Source organism: Sus scrofa, chromosome 14 (genome assembly GCF_000003025.6).
Source record: "Sus scrofa isolate TJ Tabasco breed Duroc chromosome 14, Sscrofa11.1, whole genome shotgun sequence".
Taxonomy (NCBI): Eukaryota; Metazoa; Chordata; class Mammalia; order Artiodactyla; family Suidae; genus Sus; species Sus scrofa.
The window spans coordinates 64,136,845-64,160,507 of NC_010456.5; the positions used below are offsets into that span (position 1 = coordinate 64,136,845).

At 37.9% G+C, this 23,663-nt stretch overlaps 1 protein-coding gene across 1 annotated transcript in view; it reads right to left on the reverse strand.

Annotated features, from left to right (window-relative positions):
- LOC110256822 overlaps nt 1–23,663 on the reverse strand; it is a 153,647-nt gene that overhangs the window by 66,039 nt on the left and 63,945 nt on the right. The window lies entirely within an intron of this gene.

Sequence of the window (23,663 nt, forward strand, 5' to 3'; positions counted from 1 at the left end):
TAACTTTACATCTAAAGCAGCTAGAGAGAGAAGAACAGACAAGACCTAAAATTAGTAGAAGGAAAGAAATCATAAAGATCAGAGCAGAAATCAATGAACTAGAAACAAAGAAAACCATAGAAAAGATCAATGAAATGAAAAACTGGTTCTTTGAAAAGATCAACAAAATTGATAAACCCTTAGCCAGACTTATCAAGAAAAAAGAGACAGGACTCAAATCCATAAAATTAGAAATGAAAAAGGAGAAGTAACAATGGACATCACAGAAATACAAAGGATCATAAGAGACTACTATATGCAACTATATGCCAATAAAACAGAAAACCTAGAAGAAATGGACAAATTCTTAGAAAAGTACAATCTTCCAAGACTAAACCAAGATGAAATAGAAAAGATGAATGGACCAATCACAAGAACTGAAATTGAAACTGTGATTAAAAAACTTTCAACAAACCAAAGTCCAGGACCAGATGGCTTCACAGGCGAATTCAAGCAAATATTTAGAGAAGAGCTAACACCTCTCCTTCTGAAACTATTTCAAAAAATTGCAGAGGAAGGGATACTCCCAAACTCATTCTAGGAGGCCACCGTCACCCTGGTACCAAAACCAGACAAAGACTCCACAAAAAAAGAAAACTACAGGCCAATATCACTGACGAACATCGATGCAAAAATCCTCAACAAAATCCTAGCAAACCGCATCCAGCAATACATTAAAAGGATTGTACATCATGATCAAGTGGGATTTATCCCAGGGATGCAAGGGTCCTTCAATATCTGCAAATCCATCAGTGTGATACACCACATTAACAAACTGAAGAATAAAAACTATATGATCCTCTCAATAGACGCGGAAAAAGCCTTTGACAAAATCCAACACCCATTTCTGATAAAAACCCTTCAGAAAGTGGGCATAATGGGAACCTACCTCAACATGATAAAGGCCATATATGACAAATCCACAGCAAACCTCATTCTCAATGGTGAAAAGCTGAAAGAATTCCTACTGTGATCAGGAACAAGACAAGGCGGTCCACTCTCGCCACTACTTTTCAACATAGTTTTGGAAGTCCTAGCCACAGCAATCAGAGAAGTAAAAGAAATAAAAGGAATCCAAATTGGAAAGGAAGAAGTAAAACTATCACTATTTGCAGATGACATAATACTATACCTAGAGAATCCTAAAGACTCAACCAGAAAATTGTTAGAGCTCATCCACGAATTTGGTAAAGTCGCAGGATACAAAATTAATACACAAAAATTGACAGCATTTCTATACTTTAACAATGAAAGAGCAGAAAAGGAAATTAGGGAAGCAATCCCGTTTACCATCACATCCAAAAGAATAAAGTACCTAGGAGTAAACCTACCTAAAGAGACAAAAGACCTGTACTCTGAAAACTACAGAACACTGATAAAAGAAATCAAGATGACACAAATAGATGGAAAGATATACCATGCTCGTGGATTGGAAGAGTTAATATTATCAAAATGACTATACTACCTAAGGCAATCTACCGATTCAATGCAATCCCTATCAAATTACCAAGGACATTTTTCATAGAACTCCAACAAAATATTTTAAAGTTTGTTTGGAAGCACAAAACACCCAGAATAGCCAAAGATATCCTGAAAAAGAAAAATGGAGCTGGAGGAGTCAGTCTCCCTGACTTCAGACTAACTACAAAGCAACAGTCATCAAAACTGTATGGTACTGGCACAAAGACAGAAATATAGATCAGTGGAACAGGATAGAAAGCCCAGAATTAAACCCACACACCTACAGCCAACTAATCTATGACAAAGGAGGCAAGGATATACAATGGAGAAAGGACAGTCCCTTCAATAAGTGGTGCTGGGAAAACTGGACAGCCACATGGAAAAGAATGAAATTAGAACACTCCCTAACACCATACACAAAAATAAACTCCAAATGGATTGAAGACCTAGATATAAGACCAGACACTATAAAACTCTTAGAGGAAAACAGAGGCCAAACACTCTCTGACCTAAATGACAGCAACATCTTCTCAGATCCACCTCTTCGAGTATTGACAATAAAAACAAAAATAAACAAATGGGATCTAATTAAACTTAAAAGTTTCTGCACAGCAAAGGAAACCCCAAACAAAATGAAAAGACAACCCACAGAATGGGAGAAAATCTTTGCAAGTGATTCAACTGACAAGGGATTCATCTCCAAAATTTATAAACACCTTCTGCATCACAATACCAAAAAACCAAACAACCCCATCAAAAAATGGGCAGAAGATCTAAACAGACAGTTCTCCACACAAGACAGACAGGTGGCCAAAAAAACACATGAAACGATGTTCAACATCATTAGTTATTAGAGAAATGCAAATCAAAACCACTCTGAGGTACCACCTTACACCAGCCAGAATGGCCATCATCAAAAAGTCTACAAACAATAAGGGCTGGAAAGGGTATTGAGAAAAAGGAACCCTAGTACACTGTTGGTGGGATTGCAAATTGGTGCAACCACTGTGGAAAACACTATGGCGAGTCCTCAGAAAACTAAACATAGAACTACCATGTGATCCAGCAATCCCCCTCCTGGGCATCTACCCAGAGAAAGCCATGACTCGAAAAGACACATGTACTTCAATGTTCATCGCAACACTATTCACAACAGCAAAGACATGGAAACAACCTAAATGTCCATCGACAGAGGAGTGGATCAAGAAGAGGTGGTACAGATACACAATGGAATATTACTCAACCATTATAAAGAACAAAATACCTGCATTTTTAGCAACATGGATGGACATAGAAACTATCATGCTAAGTGAAGTCAGCCATACAGTGAGACACCAACATCAAATGCTTTCACTGACATGTGGAATCTGAAAAAAGGACAGACTGAATTTCTTTTCAGAACAGATGCTGACTCACATTGAAAAACTTATGGTCTCTGGAGGAGACAGTTTGGGGGTTGGGGGGATGTGCTTGGGCTGTGGGATGGAAATCCTGTGAAATCAGATTGTTATGATCATTATACAACTACAGATGTGATAAATTCTTTTGAGTAATAAAAAAAAAAAATACATGCACCCCTATGTTCATAGCAGCACTATTCACAATAGCCAAGACATGGAAACAACCAAAATGTCCATTGACAGATGAATGGATTAAGAAGATGAGGTACATATATACAAAGGAATACTACTCAGCCACAAAAAAAGAACAAAATAATGCCATTTACAGCATCATGGATGCAACTAGAGATTCTCATACTAAGTGAAGTAAGTCAGAAAGAGAAAGACAGGGAGTTCCCCTTGTGGCTCAGAGGTAACAAATCTGACTAGTATCCTTGAGGACACGGGTTCAATCCCTGGCCTTGCTCAGTGGGGTAAGGATCTAGCATTGCTGTGAGCTGTGGTGTAGGTCAAAGATGCAGCTTGAATCCTGAGTAGCTGTGTCTGTGGCACAGGCTGGCATCGACAGCTCCAACTGGACCCCTAGAATGGGAACTTCCATATGCTTCAGGTAAGGCCCTGAAAAGAAAAAAAGAGAGAGAGAGAGAAAGACAAATACCATAGAATAACACATATGCTGAATCTAAAATATGGCACAAATGAGTCTATCTACAGAACAGAAACGGATTCACAGATGTAGAGTACAGACTTGTAGCTGCCAAAGAGGAGGGGGGAGGGAGTGGGATGGACTGGGAGTTTGAGGTTAGTAGATGCAAATTATTACATCTAGAATGGATAAGCAGTGAGGTCCTACTGTATGGCACACAGGGAAATATATCAATCACTTGGGATAGAGCATGATGGAAGATAGTATGAGAAAAAGAATATATATATGTATGACTGGGTCACTTTGCTGTACAGCAGAAATTGACAGGATATTGCAAATCAACTATAATTTAAAATTTTTAAAAAGAAAAAAGAATTACCCCCATAGAGATATCCCTGGATGTCTAGCCCATGCTCTCCTGGTTTCATTCCTAACTTTGTAGTCTTGCCTAACCTCAGTCTACTGGCAACAACTGCAACTGCTGTTCCTAGAGCCTTCTGACACTTTCACTCTACCTTCCTTTTATAGTTCAATTACCAAGTCTAAGTATGTGTTTCCCAAATCTATGTCATGGCCTAAATCTTTTTTTCCAACTCCAAACCACTGGGTTTCTCTATTTAGATGTCTTGATGGTGCCCCAAAGTCAACATGACCAAGATTGAACTCATCTCTCCTGCTGGTAAGACACAGCAGGGTACAGTTGTTAAGAGCCAGTATTCAGAACCTCACGGCCTAGTTTGAATTCCAGCTCCATCACTTTCTGGCCATGCACTCTAAGGCAGGTGGTTCATCTCTCCACACCTTAGTATCCTCATCTATAAAATGGGATTCATTAGTAGTGCCCACCTCTTAGAGCCAAGATGAGAATTCAGTGGTGTAGTACATGTATGGAGTTCCCTGGTGGTCTAGTAATTAGGATTCAGTGCTTTCACCACTGTGGCCCAGACCCCTGGTGAACCCACCGCATGCCACAGCCAAAGATAAATGTAGGGCATGTAAAGCACTTAGAACAGTGCCTGACACACAGTAAGTGTTTTATCTGCAGAGTAAGTAATACTGTTCTTCCCCCATCCTGTCACCTTCAGGGACATGTACCACTACCCACTCAGCAGTCCACCAAGTCAAAAATCTGGGGGCTCCCACTGTGGCTCAGCAGGTTAAGGACCCAACATAGTGTTTGCGAGTATGTGGATTCAATCCCTGGCCTTGCTCAGTGAGTTGAGGATCAGGCACTGCTGTGAGCTGTAGTGTAGGTCACAGATGTGGCTCAGATCCAGTGTTGCCGTGGCTGTGGTGTAGGCTGGCAGCTACAGCTCTGACTAGCCTGGGAAATTCCAAATGCCACAGGTGCAGGCATAAAAAGAAAAAGAAAATTTTTAAATTAAAAATTAAAAAAAAAAAAAAAAAACGTGGATACCATGCTCAATTTCTCCCTCTCCTCCACTTCTCACACCCAAGCCTGAAATACTACAACCCAAATATCCATGGAAGATACTCATTTCCTCCCATCCTATTAACTCGATTCTAGTTTGCAGCCCCACCAGCTCTCGCCTCCAAAATGGCCTCCATTCTTGACCTCTTCATATCTATTTCTTCAGACAAGAATCAGGGTACAAATCTTACCACTTGGCAACATCATGGCTCTCCTCTGCCCTCAGGACCAACTTCAAACCTCCTAAAACAACTGCAAGGCCCTCCGCAGGGTGCCCTTGCTAACATTCCATCTCAGCTCTCACCATGCCCCACCTCTGCACAGGCTGAACTTCCTTCAGTTCCTGGAAAGCACCATGAGCTCTTGCACCTCCTAGTTTTTGCAAACACAGTGTTCTCTCCCTGGAACATTCTTCCCCCTCCTCCTCACATGGCTAAATCCTCATCATCCTGTCTCAGCCACCAGGAAGCCTCCCCTTCCTGTCCAGCCCCACCAGTCTCAGGGGCACCTTATATGCCCGCCCCTGTGGCGAACACTACCTTTTAAGAAGGATCCCACTAAACTATAAACTCCCTGAAGGCAGAGGAAAAGGCTGTCTTGTTCAGCCCTGCATCCCAGGGCAGAGCAGACGGGCCCGGCACATATTATTAAGACCTTGGTAAAACAATGAGGTCCTACTGTACAGCACAGGGAACTATATCCAGCCTCTTAGGATAGACCATGATGGAAGATAATAAAAGAAAAGGAAAATGTGTGTGTGAGTGTGTGTGTATATGAATGACTGAGTCTCTTTGCTATACAGCAGAAATTAGCACAATATAGCAAATCAACTATACAATATTTCTTTAATTAAGAAAAGAAAAAAGGAGTTCCCGTCATGGCTCAGTGGAAATGAATCTGACTAGTATCCATAAGGATGATGGTTCAGTCAGTGCGTCAGGGATCTGACGTTGCATGAGCTGTAGTGTAGGTTACATACGTGGCTTAGATCCCGTGTTGCTGTGGTGTAGACTGGCAGCTGTAGCTCTGATCCCACCCTTAGCCTGGGAACGTCCATATGCCGTGGGTGCGCCCCCCCCCAAAAAAAGGAAAAACTCCTCAGTAATGATGACAGCAAAGAGGGAATAGAGGAGAAAAGAGGACAGGGACCTAGAAACTGCCTTTAAAGTATTAGCATCTCCCTGTTCTTAATGAGAAAATAGAGACTTAGAAGGGTTAAATAACTTGCCTAAAGTCAAGGTCGTGGAGTCCAATTCTAGAAACCCATACTATTAAGACCAATTCACGTCTTCCAGTGGCAAGCACAGGCACATCTCCATCAGATATCCTGGTTTCTAATCCTGACTCTGCCCCTTCATTCATGTGGATTTTTAAGGAAGCAACACCTCTGAGGGTCTCTTTTATTTTCATTTGTTTTGGCCATGACCACAGCATTCAGAGTTCCTGGCAAGACCAGGGAACTCTTGTTATTTTTTAATATCAGTTAAAGGGTAATCAAAGTATCCGCTTAACAAGGTCATTGTTCACATTTTTTTAAGTGACAAATGAGAATTTTTGACCTTCTAAAAGCGCTAAGTGCAGAAACCATCCAACCATATCTGAGACATTCATGGACTTTGACCAAGCCAAGGAATAGAGCGGTAAGAGAAGCCAAACCAGCAGAATTAAAGCAGCTAATTACCAGGGGGCTAACTGCAGTCCTATCACTCTCACCCATGACATGGTATCACACCCTGTCCTTATCCCCAAAAAAGAAGAAATAGAAACATGTTCTTGAATATCACTCTGAAGATATTTTACAAGCAAGGCTTCCTTTTAGAAACAGAGCTTGCCTTTTCCCCAACTCCACCATAAAAGCCAGAGAGCTCTGAATGTATAAAGGGCAAAGTCACCAGATTGCTCTCCTCTTCTACTTTTCTAAACATCTTTACACTCATTTCCTCTTCGAGTTACCAGAAGCATCAGCCTCTTTTTCCAAATTAACATGTTAAGGCTCAGAGAATGAAAGCAGCCAAGCCAGAATCACATGCCAGCTCTTCAATTCCCATGTTAATGTGCCATTTGGTACAATTTACAGATGCATGTCTTTTAATTATTAAAGGGGGGGGTAGTTTTCCTGCTGTGGTGCAGTGGGTTAAGAACCTGAGTGAAGTGGCTTGGGTTGCTGTGGAGGGGCAGGTTTGATTCTCCACCTGGTGCAGTGAGTTAAAGGATCCAGCATTGCTGCAACTACAGCTTGGATTCAATCCCTGGCCCATAACTTCAATATACTATAGGTGCTATTGAAAAACTGGGGGCAGGGGGGCATGATATACTTACTTCCAATAAACTTCTTTAAAATTCATGGAAATACCATAATTCTCTAAGATTAATTTCTTAGGCTGCTCTTGGTGACATAAGGAAATTCCCGGGCCAGGGGTCAAACCTAAGCAACAGCAATGACCCAAGCCACTGCAGTGACAACACGGGATTCTTAATCTGTTTAAATTTATATGCACTCAATAACTTTTGATTGTGTGTTTAGTCAACAATAACCAGTAGAACTACTGTATGAAGTCACCATGTGGGATTAAAATAAATCTGATGTCTTGGAGGTAGCAAGGAAAGTATGAATGCATTAAGAGGGACCAATGACCATGTTCTTGGAAAAGAAGAGGCAGTAGTTTGACAAATATGATAACTCAATGTGGGTTAATGCTCCTCCTTCCATGATTAGAAAATGCTTGTTAACATTCCAGATTAAGAGTGTGTTTTAAATCATTTAGATCTGTCTTGGCAATATTGCTCAAAGCTCTTATGGAGAGATGCAGCTATTCCATGCACCCAGATAAAACACAGCTGCCTTAAAAAGGGCACAAAGGAAGGTCTATTATTTTGAGGAATGGACACAAGAATCACATTCTTAAGTATATTGTTTGCAGTTTTCCTTAACGTAAAAATTTGGAAATGGGTCTAAAAGCCTAAACTGTTTATGATTCATAAGAGCCAAACACACTTGCAAAAATCATTGTAAAGAAAAAATGGCCAATAATTTTTTATGTCAAATTGCTCTCATTCCCCTTGATAAAAGATCTTGTCTGGGAGTTTGGTGTTAGTAGAGGCAAACTACTACATTTAGAATGGATAGCAAATGGAGCTATGTGCAGTATCTTGTGAAGGAACATGACAGAAGACAGTATGAGAAAAAGAATGTATATATATATATATGTATGACTGGGTCACTTTGCTGTACAGCAGAAATTGAATCAACACTGGAAATCAACTATACTTTAAAAAATTTTTAAAAGACCTTGTAACTGTATCAACTGTACCAACTTTAGTCTAAGAGGCTTTAAAGTATATTCCACCCTAAGTTATTAGCATTTGCTAAAGATCTACTACAGGTTTATTTTATAGAAATGACCCACACTATGAAGAGAAGCCTGGCAAAAGTTCAGCTAGTCTAAAAAGAACTGACAATACATTTTATTTATTTTTTTGTCTTTTTGCCTTTTCTAGGGCCGCTCCCTCGGCATACGGAGTTCCCAGGCTAGGGGTCGAATTGGAGCTGTAGCCACCAGCCTACACCACAGCCATAGCAACTAGGGATCTGAGTCCGCATCTGTGACCTACACCACAGCTCACGGCAACGCTGGATCCTTAACCCACTGAGCAAGGCCAGGGATTGAACCCACAACCTCATCATTCTCGGTCAGATTCGATAACCGCTGAACCACGACGGGAACTCTAATACATTTTAGAATGAACAATATTACTTATAACTGAAAGTTAGAATGGAAAATAAGTGCCTAGAATATACACACTATTGTTTATAGAATGGATGATCAACAGGGAACTTCTATATAGCAAAGGGAACTCTACCCAATATTATGTGATGGTCTACATGGGAAAACAACCTGAAAAAGAATGGATGTGTATACATGTATAACTGAACATTTTGTTGTATGGCAGAAATTATCACAACATTGTAAATCAACTATACTTCAATAAAACTTTAAAAAATAAAAAAAAAGAAGTACCTAGAATGATGACCTAGAAAATTAAGAGCAGGACTAGATAAGCTATGAAGAGTGATGGTTCATTTACACAGAGGTGACAGCTATATTGCTGAAAGCCAATTAAATCTGTGAAAGAGAAAATTTAAAGAAAGAACAGATGACTTCTTGTGAAGACATAAACCTGTCAATTAACCACATCTGCTCCAAACATATAAAAACAGAAAGTAATACATAAACAGAAGTTTTAACATATAGAATACAATCATAGCTTAATTTTAATATAAGTAGAGCAAAAAAGTCCTAAGTAAACATTTTCTCGTGGATAAGAAAAATCTAATAAATAGCATTATCAATTCTCCCCAAAATTAATCTATAAATTCAAATTATTCCAATCAATATCAAAACAGAAATTTTCATGGAAACTGACAAACTGTTATCAAATTTTTTAAAGGAGCATGAACAGCTAAGATAATTTTAAATAAGGGGGAGAGTTTGTCCTAGATATCAGGAGTATTTCTAAAATCACAGAATTTAAGGCAATGTGGTATTAAAACAGGGATACACAGGCTGCTAAAATCACATAGAAAGCCCAGGAACAGACTCAAATACACACAGACATAAGCTTGATTTGTGAGCAGAGCAGAAAGAAAATGTACAAGGAAAGACCAATACATAATAGGGAGCATATGCATGTGTGTGTGCGCGCGTGCGTGTGTGTACACACGCACGCGCGCACACACAAAAGTCAATCCTGATGGATTAAAGACCGCAGTACCAAAAGAAAAACTTTATAGATGGCCAATGAATCAATGAGAAAAACACAAAGAAACTTATGGGGGGAGGAGAAAAAGAGCCAAGAATATAATTAGGCATTTTATAAAACAGGAAACTAAAATGGCCATAAACATATCAAAGTAATTCAACCTCATTTGAAATCAGAGAAATGTAACACATTAAGCCACAATGAGATTCATTTCACAATCAAATGCTGATAAAATTATAAAACCTCATTTCAAGTGGTGAAAGAATATGGAAAAATGTCCTATCTCTTATACACTTGGGTGATAAGGTAAGACAGTACACTTTTTTTTGAAAATTTTATTATAATTGATTTACAATGTTCTATCAATTTCTGCTGTACAGCAAAGTGACCCAGTTATACACAGAGATCCATTCTTTTTCTCGTATTATTTTCTATCATGTTCTATCACAAATGAAGACAGTAAACAATTATTTCCAGCATAAAGGAGGCAATATGGCAACACTTTGTACAGTTAAAGATGTGCATACCCATTAAGAAATCACATTGTACACTTTAAATATGCATTATTTTTTTGCCAATCATATCTCAATAAAGTTTGGGGAAAAAAATCCTCAGTGGCTTAAAGTGTGTGTGTGTGTGTGTGTGTGTGTGTGTGTGTGTGTGTGTGTGTGTGTGTAGAGCCTCAGCAATTCTATCTACTCCTAATTATATATTCAGAAAAATTCAATCTCAAGCACCTAAGGAGATAATTTTCAAGACCTTTCATTGCTGTGTATTACTTTGCATTTTTACTTAACAAATAGCTATGCAGTAGTTGCTATGTGCCCCCCAACACCTGATCTTTTTACTGTCTCCATAGCACTGCCTTTTCTAAAAAGTCATATGGTTGGAGTCATACAGTATATAGCCTTTTCAGATTGGTTTCTCTCACTTAGCAATACACATTTAAAATTCCTCCATGTCAAAAAAAAATAGGATTTTTTAAAAATTAAAAAAATAAAATTCCTCCATATCTTCTGATGGAGAGCTCATTTCTTTTTAACACTGAATAATAATCCATTGTCTGGACGACCATGGTTTATTTATCCATGCACCTACTGAAGGACTTCTTGGGTGCTTCCAGGCTTTGGCAATTATGAAAAAACTGCTACAAACATCCATGTGCAGAGTTTTACATGAATATTAAGTTTTCAATTCCTTTGGGTAAATACTGAGGACAACTATTGATGGACCACATGTTAACAGTATATTTAGTTTTCTTTTGTCTAGGTATTCTTTTTTTTTTTTTTTTCATTTTATTGGAGTATAGTTGACTTACAAAGTTGTGTTAGTTTCAGGTAACAGTATGTTTGTAGGAAACACCAAATTGTCTTCCAAAGTGTCTGTACCATGTTCTAGCGCCCCAGCACGAGTTTCTGTGGCTCCATGTCCTCACCAGTATTTGGTGCTGCCAGGGTTCCAGATTTTGACCATTCTAATAGGTGTGGAGTAGTGTTTTTGCATTTCCCTGATACATGGTGTGAAACTTCCTTTCATATGCGTACTTGCTATTGATTTATCTTCTTTGGGGAGGTGTCTCTTAATATCAGGGATTTTGTTTTGTTTTGACTCAATGCATGTAATCCTGTATTATACATCTCCTGAAGACAGGGTCTATATACCAGGTAGTGACGCTATACAAATAATTCCGTCATAAATTTCCCTGAGCACAGGAGTGCTGCCTCTGCTGGCCTCAGCTGTGCTGCGTCTTTTTGTTAGATAAGACCATTGTAACTCAGGGTACTGCTCCCTCTCTCATGGGCTGCCGAGAATGGAGGTCTTCAGAGCAGGGCTACATGTCCTCCCCAAGGTCCAGAATAACAAGCTGGAGCATGGACATGTCCATTTATCAATTTTCAGGCTCTCAATTTCCTAAAATTGATCTGCCTAAAAATATGATAGTAGTTCTTCTCCTCTTCCTCTTTTCTTCTCATAACCTTCATCTCCTCCCATTTTTCAAAAAGAAAAAACAAAAAAGCAAACATTTTTTCCTACTCTGAACCTCAGATTCGTGTTCTCAGGGTATAATAACCACTGAGGTTTCAAATGTAAAGATGAGTTAAAAAAAATTTTTTTAAATGGCCGCACCCATGGCATATGGAATCTTCCGGGACAGGGAATCCAAGCCAGAGCTGTAGCCTATGCCACAGCTACAGCAACACCTGATCCTTTAACCCATTTCACTAAGCAGAGGATCAAAACCATACCTCCACAGTGATTCAAGCCGCTGCAGCTGGATTCTTAACCCACCGTGCCATAGTGAGAATTCCAAGATGGTTCAAATTTTACCAGTCAATTTAAGAAAATACATGACCTGTTTGATTATCAAAATTTTGTAATTCAGGTGATCCCTAATTCTCTGCTTTGAACAAAACAAAGGAAGGGCATAAATTAATTATCAGATGATCCTTAAAACTAGTTTCTGATAATTGATTGCTATGTGATTTTTGGCATATGACATGGAATCAGGTCAAAGAACTAAATGACAATGTTAGAATAAAACTCCATTTTATTACGATTTATTATTCATATGAACTAAGCTGGTCAAGACTACAGATATAAGGAGTTCCTGTTGTGGCGCAGTGGAAGCAAATTCAACTAGTATCCATGAGGATGTGGGTTCAATCCCTGGCCCCGCTCAGTGGGCTGGGGATCCGGGGCTGCCGTGAGCTATGGTGTAGGTCACAGATGCGACTCAAATCCCACGTCGCTGTGGCTGTGGCGCAGGCCGGCAACTACAAATCTCATTCGATCCCTATCCTCGGAACTTCCATAAGCCTCGGGTATGGCCCTAAAAAGAAAAAAAAAAAAAAAAAAAAAAAAGACTACAGATATAAAATCAAAAAAAAAGGAATGGAATTACTACTGAAACTGTTTTACTCTGGTATTAAGTAATATTCAAACAAGAAATAAAAAATGTCTCCTCCATCTCTTTAAAAAATGCATTTCTAATAAAATTTTGCTTTTTAAAAACACATGAGGAATTCCCGTCATGGCTCAATGGTTAACGAATCCGACTAGGAACCATGAGGTTGTGGATTCGACCCCGGCCTTGCTCAGTGGGTTAAGGATCCGGCGTTGCCGTGAGCTGTGGTGTAGGTTGCAGACATGGCTCGGATTCCGAGTTGCTGTGGCTCTGGTGTAGGCCAGCGGCTACAGCTCCGACTGGACCCCTAGCCTGGGAACCTCCATATGCCGTGGGAGTGGCCCAAGAAATGGCAAAAAGACAAAAAAATAAATAAAAAATAAATAAAAACACATGATTCTCAAATATTTTAATACATTTGTGCTGACAGGATAAATTTTATAATATGAATTACCATGGTAACTTGAGTCAACAAAAAATTCTTAGCACTTAAAGTGCTATAATCACAGAAATTTTTAAATGATTATTTTCTTTTGTTTTCCTTCAGTTTTATTGAGATATAACTGACACACAACACTGTATAAGTTTAAGGTGCACGGCATAATGAAATGAAAATAAGCCCCCACTCACTTTCATTTATCATCTCTCACATAGATACAAAAATTAAAGAAATAGACAAAATTTTTTCTTGAGATGCAAATCTAGGATTTACTCTCTTAACAACTTTCATGTGTGTGTGTGTGTGTGTGTGTGTGTGTAGATGTATATGCTGTGTGCTACAGGAGGGTTAATTATGTTCATTATGTTGTACATTAGGTCCCTAGTACTTCTACCTGGAAGTGCATACTTTTCAACTGTCTTCATCCAGTTGTCCCTCCCATATCCCCTACCTCTAGTAACCATAAACCTGTTCACTTTTCCCTGAGTTTTTCTGTTGGCTGGTTGGTTGGCTGGCTGCTTGCTTGCTTGCTTGTCGGTTTTAGAAATATACTTGACCTATGACACTATGTTAGTTCCTATTACATAATATAATGATTTGATACTTCTATGCATTTTAAAATGACCACCACAGGAGTTCCCACTGTAGTGCAGTGGGTTAAGAATCCACCTACAGTGGCTCGCATCACTAGAAAGATGCGGGTTCAATCTTCAGCCCAGCACAGAGGATTAAAGGATCCAGTGTTGTTGCAGCTGCAGCTCAAATTCAATGTCTGGCCTCAGGAACTTCCATTTGCCACGAGTGTAGCCATTCAAAGAAAAAAGACCACTATAACAAGTCTAGTTACCACGGTCACAAAGACATTATACAGTCACTGCCTATCTTCCCTACAATATACATGTCATATCTGTAACTCATTTACTTTGAAGCTGCAAGTTTGTACCTCTTTCTCTTCCCCCTTTCAATCCCCTCCTCTCTAGAGACCACCTTTGTTCTCTGTATCTATGACTGCTTCAGTTTGGTTATGTTTTTCATTTGTTTTGTTTTTATATTCCATAAATAAGTGAAATCACAGTGTTTACCTTTCTTTGTCTGACTTATTTCACTTAGCATTAAGACCCTCTAGGTCCATCCATGTCATGGCAGTTGTGAAGATTTCGTTTTTATGGCTAATATTCCATTACATATGTTATGTGTGGACAGAGAGACAGAAAGACAGGGGTAGATATAAATATATAGAGATGTACACCACATCTTCTTTATCCAGTCACCTATTGATGGGTACTTAGGATGCTTCCAGGCAATTTGCTATTGTAAATAATGGTGCAGTGAACTAATTTTCTAATTAGTGTTTTACATTTTTTTGTATAAATATCCAGTGGAATTGCTGAATCATATGGCAGTTGTATTTTTAACCTCTATACTTTTTCCATAACGGCTGCACCGATTAACAGTCCCATCAACTGTGCACATAGGATCTTTTTCTCTACATCCTCGCCAACACTTTTTATTTCCTTTTTTTTTTTTTCATAATAGCCATTCCAACAGGTGTGAGGTTGACATCTCATTGTGGCTTTGATTTGCATTTCCATGATGATTAGCAATGTTGAACATTTTTTCATGTGTCTGCTGGCCATGTGTGTCATCTTTAGAAAAATGTCTGTTCAGGTCCTCTGCCCATTTCTTAATCGTGTTGTTTGGGTTTCTTTTTTTATGTTGAGTTGTATGAATACTTTGTATATTCTGAATATTAACCCTTTACTGGATATATCAGTTGCAAATATCTTCTCTCATTCCATAGGTGGAATTTTAGTTCTGTTGATAAGTTTTTTCCTTTGCTATGTAAAGGCTTTTTAGGTTGATGTAGTCCCATTTGTTTATTTTTTGCTTAATTGGAAGAGTTACATCCAAAAAAACTACTAATGCTGATGTCAAAGAGAAAATTTCTTCTAGAAGTTTTATGTTTTCAGGTCTTACATCTAAGCTTTTAATACACTTTGAATTTACATTTGTACATGGTGTGAAAAAGGAGTCTAGTTTGATCCTTTTTTTTTTTGGCCATGGCCATGTGTGGAAGTTCCCAGGTGGGGATCTGAACCCATGCCATAGCAAGTCACCCAAACTGCTGCAGTGACAATGCCAGATCCTTAACCCACTAAGCCACAAGAGAACTCCCCAGTTTGACTCTTTTACCTGTAGTTGTCCAGGTCTCCCAATACCTTTATGGAAGAGGCTGTCTTTTCCCCATTGTATATTCTTGCCTTCTTTCTTATACATTAATTGCCCATGTAAGGGTGGGTTCATCTCTGGGCTCTCTCTTCTGTTCTATTAATCTATGTGTCCCTTTGTTTGCCAATACAATATTGTTTTGATGATTGTAGCTTTGTAGTAACAGTCTCTATCTTCCACAGCACTCTGGCCCTCCCGAAAGTAAGCCCCACTGGCCTTCAAAGCTGAACATTCTTGGGGCTCTGGTGCAGGACCCCTGGGCTGGGGAGCCCAATGGGGGCTTGAACCACTTGTTCCTTGGGGAAAACCTCTGCAGTCATAATTATGGTTCTGTTTGTGCATTACTCATCTAGGGATATGAGTCTTGACTGTACTGTGTCTCTGTACCTTCTACCCACCTCGTCGTGCTACCTTCTTTAAAACCTTAATTGTAAAAGATCTTTCCTGCTATTCTCCCAGTCTTTCTTATCAATAGTTGCTCTGTAAAGAGTTGCATTGTTGGTGTGTCCATGCGAGGCGGTGAGCTCAGGGTCTATCTACTCCACCATCTTGGCCACTTCCATCTTAAATAATTATTTTAAATTTATATATATTATTATTGCCAAAAAGTATGATACAATGATCAATTAAAAAACTATTTTGCATAAAAGTGTGTATCATACAATGTAATTCTGTGTAGGAAGGGGAAGAAAAGACACAATTAAGGAGAAAAAGGTATAATGTAAAGTTTGGCTGTTAAAGAACTTGTTTCTACTTTTTAATGGATGACCAGAAGCCTTAAAATTGCTATATTATTTCAATTTCACTGCACCATTTAAAAGAATGATGTAAGATGTTAAGTGACAATGGTTACCACAAACAGGAAATTACATCATTTGCAACTGTTTAAATTTATGGTAGAAATATCAGCTGTGAACTAAAAAATGTGCAAAGAGGCAAATAATTTTTCAAAATTCTTTTAGGGGATATAAGACTACAGGCTTAGAGGTGCACATATATATGTTGTACTTAAATGTAGACATCATCCATAGCCTAGGTTTCTACACAGTTCTCTCTTTCCCATACCCATTCCTTCTCCCAGTCAGCCTTTGTTCTTTTCTTTTTATTGTTGTTCTTCTTTTCCTGCACTAGGGTGTAGAGTTTTCTGGTTCCTAAAGTCAGGCATTTAAAATGACTTGAAGTAAAGAGACTAAATACAAATATAAAAGATCTGTAGATAATATCAATGACATAAATAATTCCCATATGAAGAAAATGAAATAATCTAAAGCAATAATTCTTATTTTTTTCTGCTTAATATAGTAGGTTTTATAAGATGGCTTATGAATTAATTTAAAGAAGTCACTTTAGCGTCTACTTGAAATTGCCCAATTAAACCAAAAAACTACACCTTAAATAGCAAAATAATATAAAACACACTTGAAAGTCACAACGGTAAACTTGAACTGAAAATGGAAAAACATGCCTTCGTTAGTAAGATGTAGGTTCACAAAAATGTCAGTCTAAGTAACTTTAACAATTTTAAAAAAGCAAAATTTAAAAAAAAAAATTTTTTTTGAAATTCCTAGAATTAGGCAAGTCAATACTAAGTTCATTTGAAAGAGCAAAGACACTAGAAAGCAAGGAAAATCCTGCAAAAAAAAAGATGAAGTTGAGCTGGCTAGCTTTTACAGATGTTAAAGATATTATAAAGTCTCTCATATTAAAACAATCTGGTATTGACAATGAGTAGGCAGACCTATCAAGCAAAATATAAAATCCAAAATTAGGGGAGTTCCCGTCGTGGCTCAGTGCTTAACGAATCCAACTAGGAACCATGAGGTTTCGGGTTCAATCCCTGGCCTTGTTCAGTGGGTTAAGGATTCGGTATTGCCACGAGCTATGATGTAGGTGGCAGACATGGCTCGGATCCCATGTTGCCGTGGCTGTGGCGTAGGCCGGTGACTATAGCTCTGATTCAACCCCTAGCCTGGGAACCTCCATATGCCGCAGGTGCGGCCCTAGAAAAGGCAAAAAGACAAAAAAAAAAAAAAAAAAAAAAAAAGAAAAAAAAATCCAAAATTTCTTCCAATTATGTCTCTTAGGTTAGAACACGACGGAATATAGTATGAAAAAAAAAAAGAATGTATGTGTATGCATGCCTGGGTCATTCTGCTGTACAGCAGAAATTGAAGGAACACTGTAAATCAACTACAATTAGAAGTGTTTTTAAAAGACTGCAGAATTAATTTCAATTATAAATGTAAATCTAATATTTGATAAAGACAGACTCTCATGGGGGGGAGAATATCAATAACTAAATAGAGAAAATATAAAATTGAATCCATTCCTTACACCATACACTAAGATAAACTCCAAATAGATCAGAAATTTAAATGGAAAAAAAAAAAAAACAAATAAATAGTAGGAGAAAATAAGTGAATTCCTCTATAGCCAAGGAATGAAGAAAACTTTTCTAATTATGACCCCGACCCTAAAAACAGTAAGACAAAAAGATAAACTTGATTACTAAAATAAAAATAAAAACCAAATGGTGAGAATAATCATAGGAAAAGTAAAATGACAAAATGGAAAAAACATTTACAATCTTTACTATAAATGATGGGATTATTGGTTTTATACATATATATACATTTAAATCATATCTACCACCTACTATAAAATGTAAAATATCAAAAATATTACGTTTCTTTTTAAATATATATGAGTTTGCTGTGAACTATTTCAAAAACACCAGAAAGTATAAGAAATAGTAGAACCAACAGCTATGTATCCATCACCTACTATAAAATGTAAAATATTAAAAAACATTATGTTTCAGCAATTGTATTTCCCCCTCTGTCCGCTTCTCCCTACCCTCTCCAAAGGTAACCATTATTTTGAATTCAGTGAGGAACAATCCCACATATGGAAACTAGCCTTCAAAGACAGCTCTCCAGTGAACAACCCCACTAGGTGTTCATGACCTTGTGTAGACCCTCAAATTGGGGTTAGCACTAACACTTGCTTTTGATCATTAGAATGTGGTGAAACTGATACTGTGAGACTGCTTAAGGGTCAAGTCAGAAGCCTTGAAACATCCATCTAGGTTTCCTGGAACACTGGCCCTTAGGTCCCTCCTTTTTTGGGAGGGGCTGCCCTGTGAAAAGTCCAGACCTCATGAGTAGGCCATGTGAGACAGAACTCTCGGCCAAAAGCCAGCACCAACATCACCCATTCAGCCAGGCAAACCAGTTGTCTTAGAAACCCAGGGCAACTAAGTCTTGATGACTCCAGCCCATTCTAAGCCATATTCTGCACAAGAAAATCTGAGAAAGCCAAACAAAGTCTACCACCAGAACCATGAGAAATAAGAAATAATTGATGAAAAAGCTACTAAGTTTGCAAATGATTTTTTTTATCTTTATTTTTTTTTTTTTAGGGCCACACCTGTGGCATATGGAGTTTCCCAGGCTAGGTGTCAAATCCAAGCTACAGCCTCCATCATATGCCACCACTGAAGCATTAACCCACTGAGTGAGGCCAGGGATTGAACCTGCAACCTCATGGATACTAGTCACATTCGTTTCCACTGAGCCACGACAGGAACTCCTACAATGATTTTTTTACATAACCAGAATACCACTCAACTTATGCTTTTACTATCTATTAATAAAATAAAATAATTTAATGGAGCAAATATTCATAGTAAAAATACCTACTATTTATGGATACTTTTCTACCACTGCACTTGTCATAAAGATGAAATAACAGACCAAGGGTCTGCAAACAGCAATACATGTGCCAAATCTGCCTGGCTTTATACAGCCCAGCAAGCTAAGAACAACTATATGGTTTTAAGTGACTTTAAGAAAAAAAAAAAAATAAGACTATTTCATGACACATGAAAATTATTTGAAATTCAAATTTCAGAGTCCATAGTAAAACCTTTTGGAACATAAGCACATTCATTCATTTCTGTATTATCTATGTGCAGTGTCTTTGTCTGTTTTCAAGATACAACAGCAGAGTTGGGTAGTTGTGACAAAGACCTTCCAGCCTGCAAAACCTCAATATTCACTATCTGGCCCTTTGCAGAAAAAGTTTGCCAACCCTTGCCATAAACTTACTTACCAAATGTAACACATGGGGCAAAGAAATCCATTTTGGGGTGGGGAGGGGTGGCACCCACACATGGGGAAATTTCACAGGCCAGGGATCTAACCCGAACCATAGGAGTAGCAATGTCAGATCCTTAACTGTTGTGCCACCAGGAAACTCCAGAAACCCATTAAAGCAGATGAAAAATAGTACATGGAGACCTTGAAATTGACCCATGGGAACACGGTACAGACTAGCCTTTAAAACACAATCAAGCATAGTCCAGTACGAAAAACACAATTATTACCCTACCACCAGGTGCATTTATCAACAGATTGAAAGAAAATTTGGGGGGAAAGGCAAATATGGTTTCAAGATCATTTGAACTCCCTACTCACAGGAAGATAGTAGTTCAAACAAGTATTAAAGAGTAGGTTAGGTAGTCTTTCTCCCAGAGTAAACCAACTTCAAATTGAAATAGGGAGGTAAAGAGTGGGAAAAAAAGGAGGTACACTGGAAATCAGTTACTTGCAGAAGATATTTTAAATATGCCTTCTAAGTTACACAAAATGACAACATGCATAAAATACTCTTGAGCTGAATAATAAAAAAGCCCTTAAATGCCAATAATTTTCCAAATATTTATATCCATTATCTCCATGTACTTGTAAGACAGACATTATTAAAGGTTGACATTTTTCAAATGAACCCTTGGGAAATTCAAACAAAACTCCAAAACAACTTTGGTTTTGGAATTTAATCCATAGACCAGTGGATCCCGCGGAAATGAAAGATACTGTAAAAGTTTAAAATAACAAGGGTAAAAGCCGGAATACTATTATCTCCATTTTATTGCGCATTAGCAGAGTTAAGTACAGTTGATCCTCAAGCAATACTGGGGTTAAGGGTGCCAAGCCTCCAAGTAGTTGAAATTCCATGTATAATTTATATCTGGCCCTCCAGTTCTGAATCTGAGATTCTGCATCCTCGGGTTCAATCAACTGGGGATATAATACTGTAATCTTTTTTACGGAAAAAAAAATTTGCATATATGTGAACCCATGCAAACCCATGTTGTTCAAGGGTCAACTGTACTTGCTCAAAGTCACAGAACTTATAGGTATCAGAGCCTGACTTCAACCCCAGAATCTGAATCCAGGGCCTGTGCTCTCAACCTCTACTCCTCATTGCTTTTCAAAAAGTTAATAATTAATAACTAGTACATGTATATACGTATAATGGAATCACTTTGTTGTACAGCAGAAATTATCACAACCTTGTAAATCAACTATACTTCAATAAAACTTTTTTCAAAGTAAAAAAAAAAAAAAGAGTATGTTCAAACTAAAAAAATAAAGTGAATGACCAAATTGACCAAATGAGTAAAAGCCTTAAAATATGGAGGTGAAATCAAAATTAAAAAAAAAAAAAATGCTGGAGTTCCCGTTGTGGCGCAGTGGTTAATGAATCCGACTAGGAACCATGAGGTTGCGGGTTTGATCCCTGGCCTTGCTCAGTGGGTTGAGGATCCGGCATTGCCGTGAGCTGTGGTGTAGGTTGCAGATGCGGCTTGGATCCCAAGTTGCTGTGGCTGTGGCGTAGGCCGGCAGCTACAGCTCTGATTGGACCCCTAGCCTGGGAACCTCCATATGCTGGGAGCGGCCCAAAAAATAGCAAAAAGACCAAAAAAAAAAAAAAAAAATTGCTGTTGCCTCCAAGCAATTACAATCAGGTAAATGTCAAGTACAGTATTTTTGTTATTTTATTTCACATCACTATCAGTTCTGTTTCTTTTTACACTTTCTCAACTCAATACCAGTTGAAACAAAAAGACCTCACTCAGCTCTAGATTGCATTTTAATCAATGCTAATTGACCACTTAGCCTGAATAAATAGCAGCAATCGATATGTGCCTAAATTCTGAAAGAAGTTTAGTGTAATTACACAGAAAACAAGTATCCCAAAAACAGAGCTTTTAGAGTAAAATGTCTTTACCCTGAAACTCAAAAGAAAAGATAACCTCAGAAAAAGAAATAGATTATGGTGGTGAATGGAGAGAGATCTAAAGTTTAATAATGTTGTCCTCCTGACCTTTTCCCACAAAGAAACTGTACAAAAAGGAAATACAAAGGTTCCTCAGTGAAATGAGTATGAACTAAAGAAGAAGAAATCCAGATGCACTGGTTAATTTTTCCATTCAGATTTCAAATTCATTTTAATTTAAGAGGCAGAGTAGCAAGTGCATTTTCCCAACGAAATAAAGTACAAAGACCACCAATGTATACTTTGGGTCCAGAGTCCCTGTACAGGTTTTTTTGTTTGTTTTTGTTTTGTTTTTTTCTGGCCACACCCCTGGCATATAGAAGTTTCTGGGTCAGGGAGCTGCAGCTGCAACCTACACCACAGCTGCAGCAACGCCAGATCCTTAACCTGCTGCACCACAGCAGGAACTCTGAGATTTTTAAGTTCTGACTCTACAGGAATTTAAATCCTGCTTCACTCTGCCTCATATTTCAGAGTGTAGTATGGATATAATTAGCTTAATAAAAATTCAGGTGTTGGTGGATAATAAATGCATTTTTTCCCTAGGATATGTTTGCTCCCAAGATGGTCAGTTACTGCCATTGTTTCCAGGGGACAAATTGTTTATGTTTCCCAGACTTAATTAACAAAATCAAATCATACAATTTATAGAACACATAGAAAATACTTAAAAGCGCAATAAACTCCAGTCTGAAACTAATTTGTACTTGATACTCACTGAAATATTTTGAACATACTTGGACTACATGTTTTAAATCAAAGAAAATCAAAACAATTGTGATACTAAGGAGACATAAAATAAATTGTGATACTGGGGAGACATAAGACAATATTCATAGCAATATTCTTGAGTGTGCATGTATGTGTTCATATACAAACACTCATATATGTTTCACACCTAATAATAACAATATATAAATGCATTCATATATGTAAGTATTTCTTCACAATAAATTCCAGGAGTTCGCAGCCAATATTTAATGTAACACCACTTTTGCAAAAATAAAAAACACCCTAACCTTCTAGTCAGAATTACTATTATGGATGAATGAATTTAGATCATGTAAAGTCAAATTTTAGATTACAGAGGTTCTAATACAAAATTATTAGCAAGCTACATTCGATTATTTCACTTTTAAAATCTGAATCCTGAAAAGTCAATTTGAAACCCTACTTTTAAAAGAGGATATATGGGAGTTCCCTTCATGGCTCAGTGGTTAACAAACTCAACTAGGATCAATGAGGATGCAGATTTGATCCGTGGCCTCACTCAGTGGGTTAAGGATCCAGTGTTGCTGTGAGCTGTGGTATAGGCTGTAGCTCTAATTTGACCCCTAGCCTGGGAACTTCCATATGCCCTGAGTATGGCCCTAGAAAAGCAAAACAGCAACAACAACAAAAAACCCGATTTCAGTTTACTTAAGAAATTGCTTCCCTAAGTTAATACATACACAGTATGGGGCAAGTATGCAAAACTAAAGTCTCATCTCTAAACTTGTTAAAGTGATTTAAGCCTAAAATTAATGGAGAGTAATTTTACTACAGTAATCAAAACAGTATTGTACTGGCACAAAAACAGAAATCTAGATCAGTGGAACCAGAAAGCAAGCCCAGAAATAAACCTAAGCACCTATGGTCAACTAATCTATGACAAAGGAGGCAAGAGGATACAGTGCAGTACAGTCTCTTTAGTAAGTGGTGCTGAGAAAACTGGATGGCTACAAGTAAAAGAATGAAATTAGAACATTCACTAACACCATACACAAAAATAAATCAAAATGGGTTAAAGACCTCAAAGTTAACACCAGATACTGTAAAAATCCTAGAGGAAAACATAGGCAGAACACTCTTTGACATAAATTGCAGCAATATCTTATTTGATCCACCTCTTAGAATAATGAAAATAAAAAACAAAAATAAAACAATGGGACATAAACTTTAAAGCTTTTGCACAGCAAAGGAAGCCATTAAAAAAATGAAAAGAAAACCCACAGAATGGAAGAAAATGAAGCAACCGAATAGGGATTAATCTCCAACATGTGCAAACATTTCATGGAGCTTTACATTAAAAAAATAAAAATAAAAAATAGGCAAAAAAAGACAGACAGATGGACAAAAACACATGAAAGGATGCTGACCATCACTATTTTCAGAGAAATTAAAGTCAAAACTACAACGAGGTATCACCACACACCAGTCAGAACGGCCACCATCAAGAAGTTTACAAA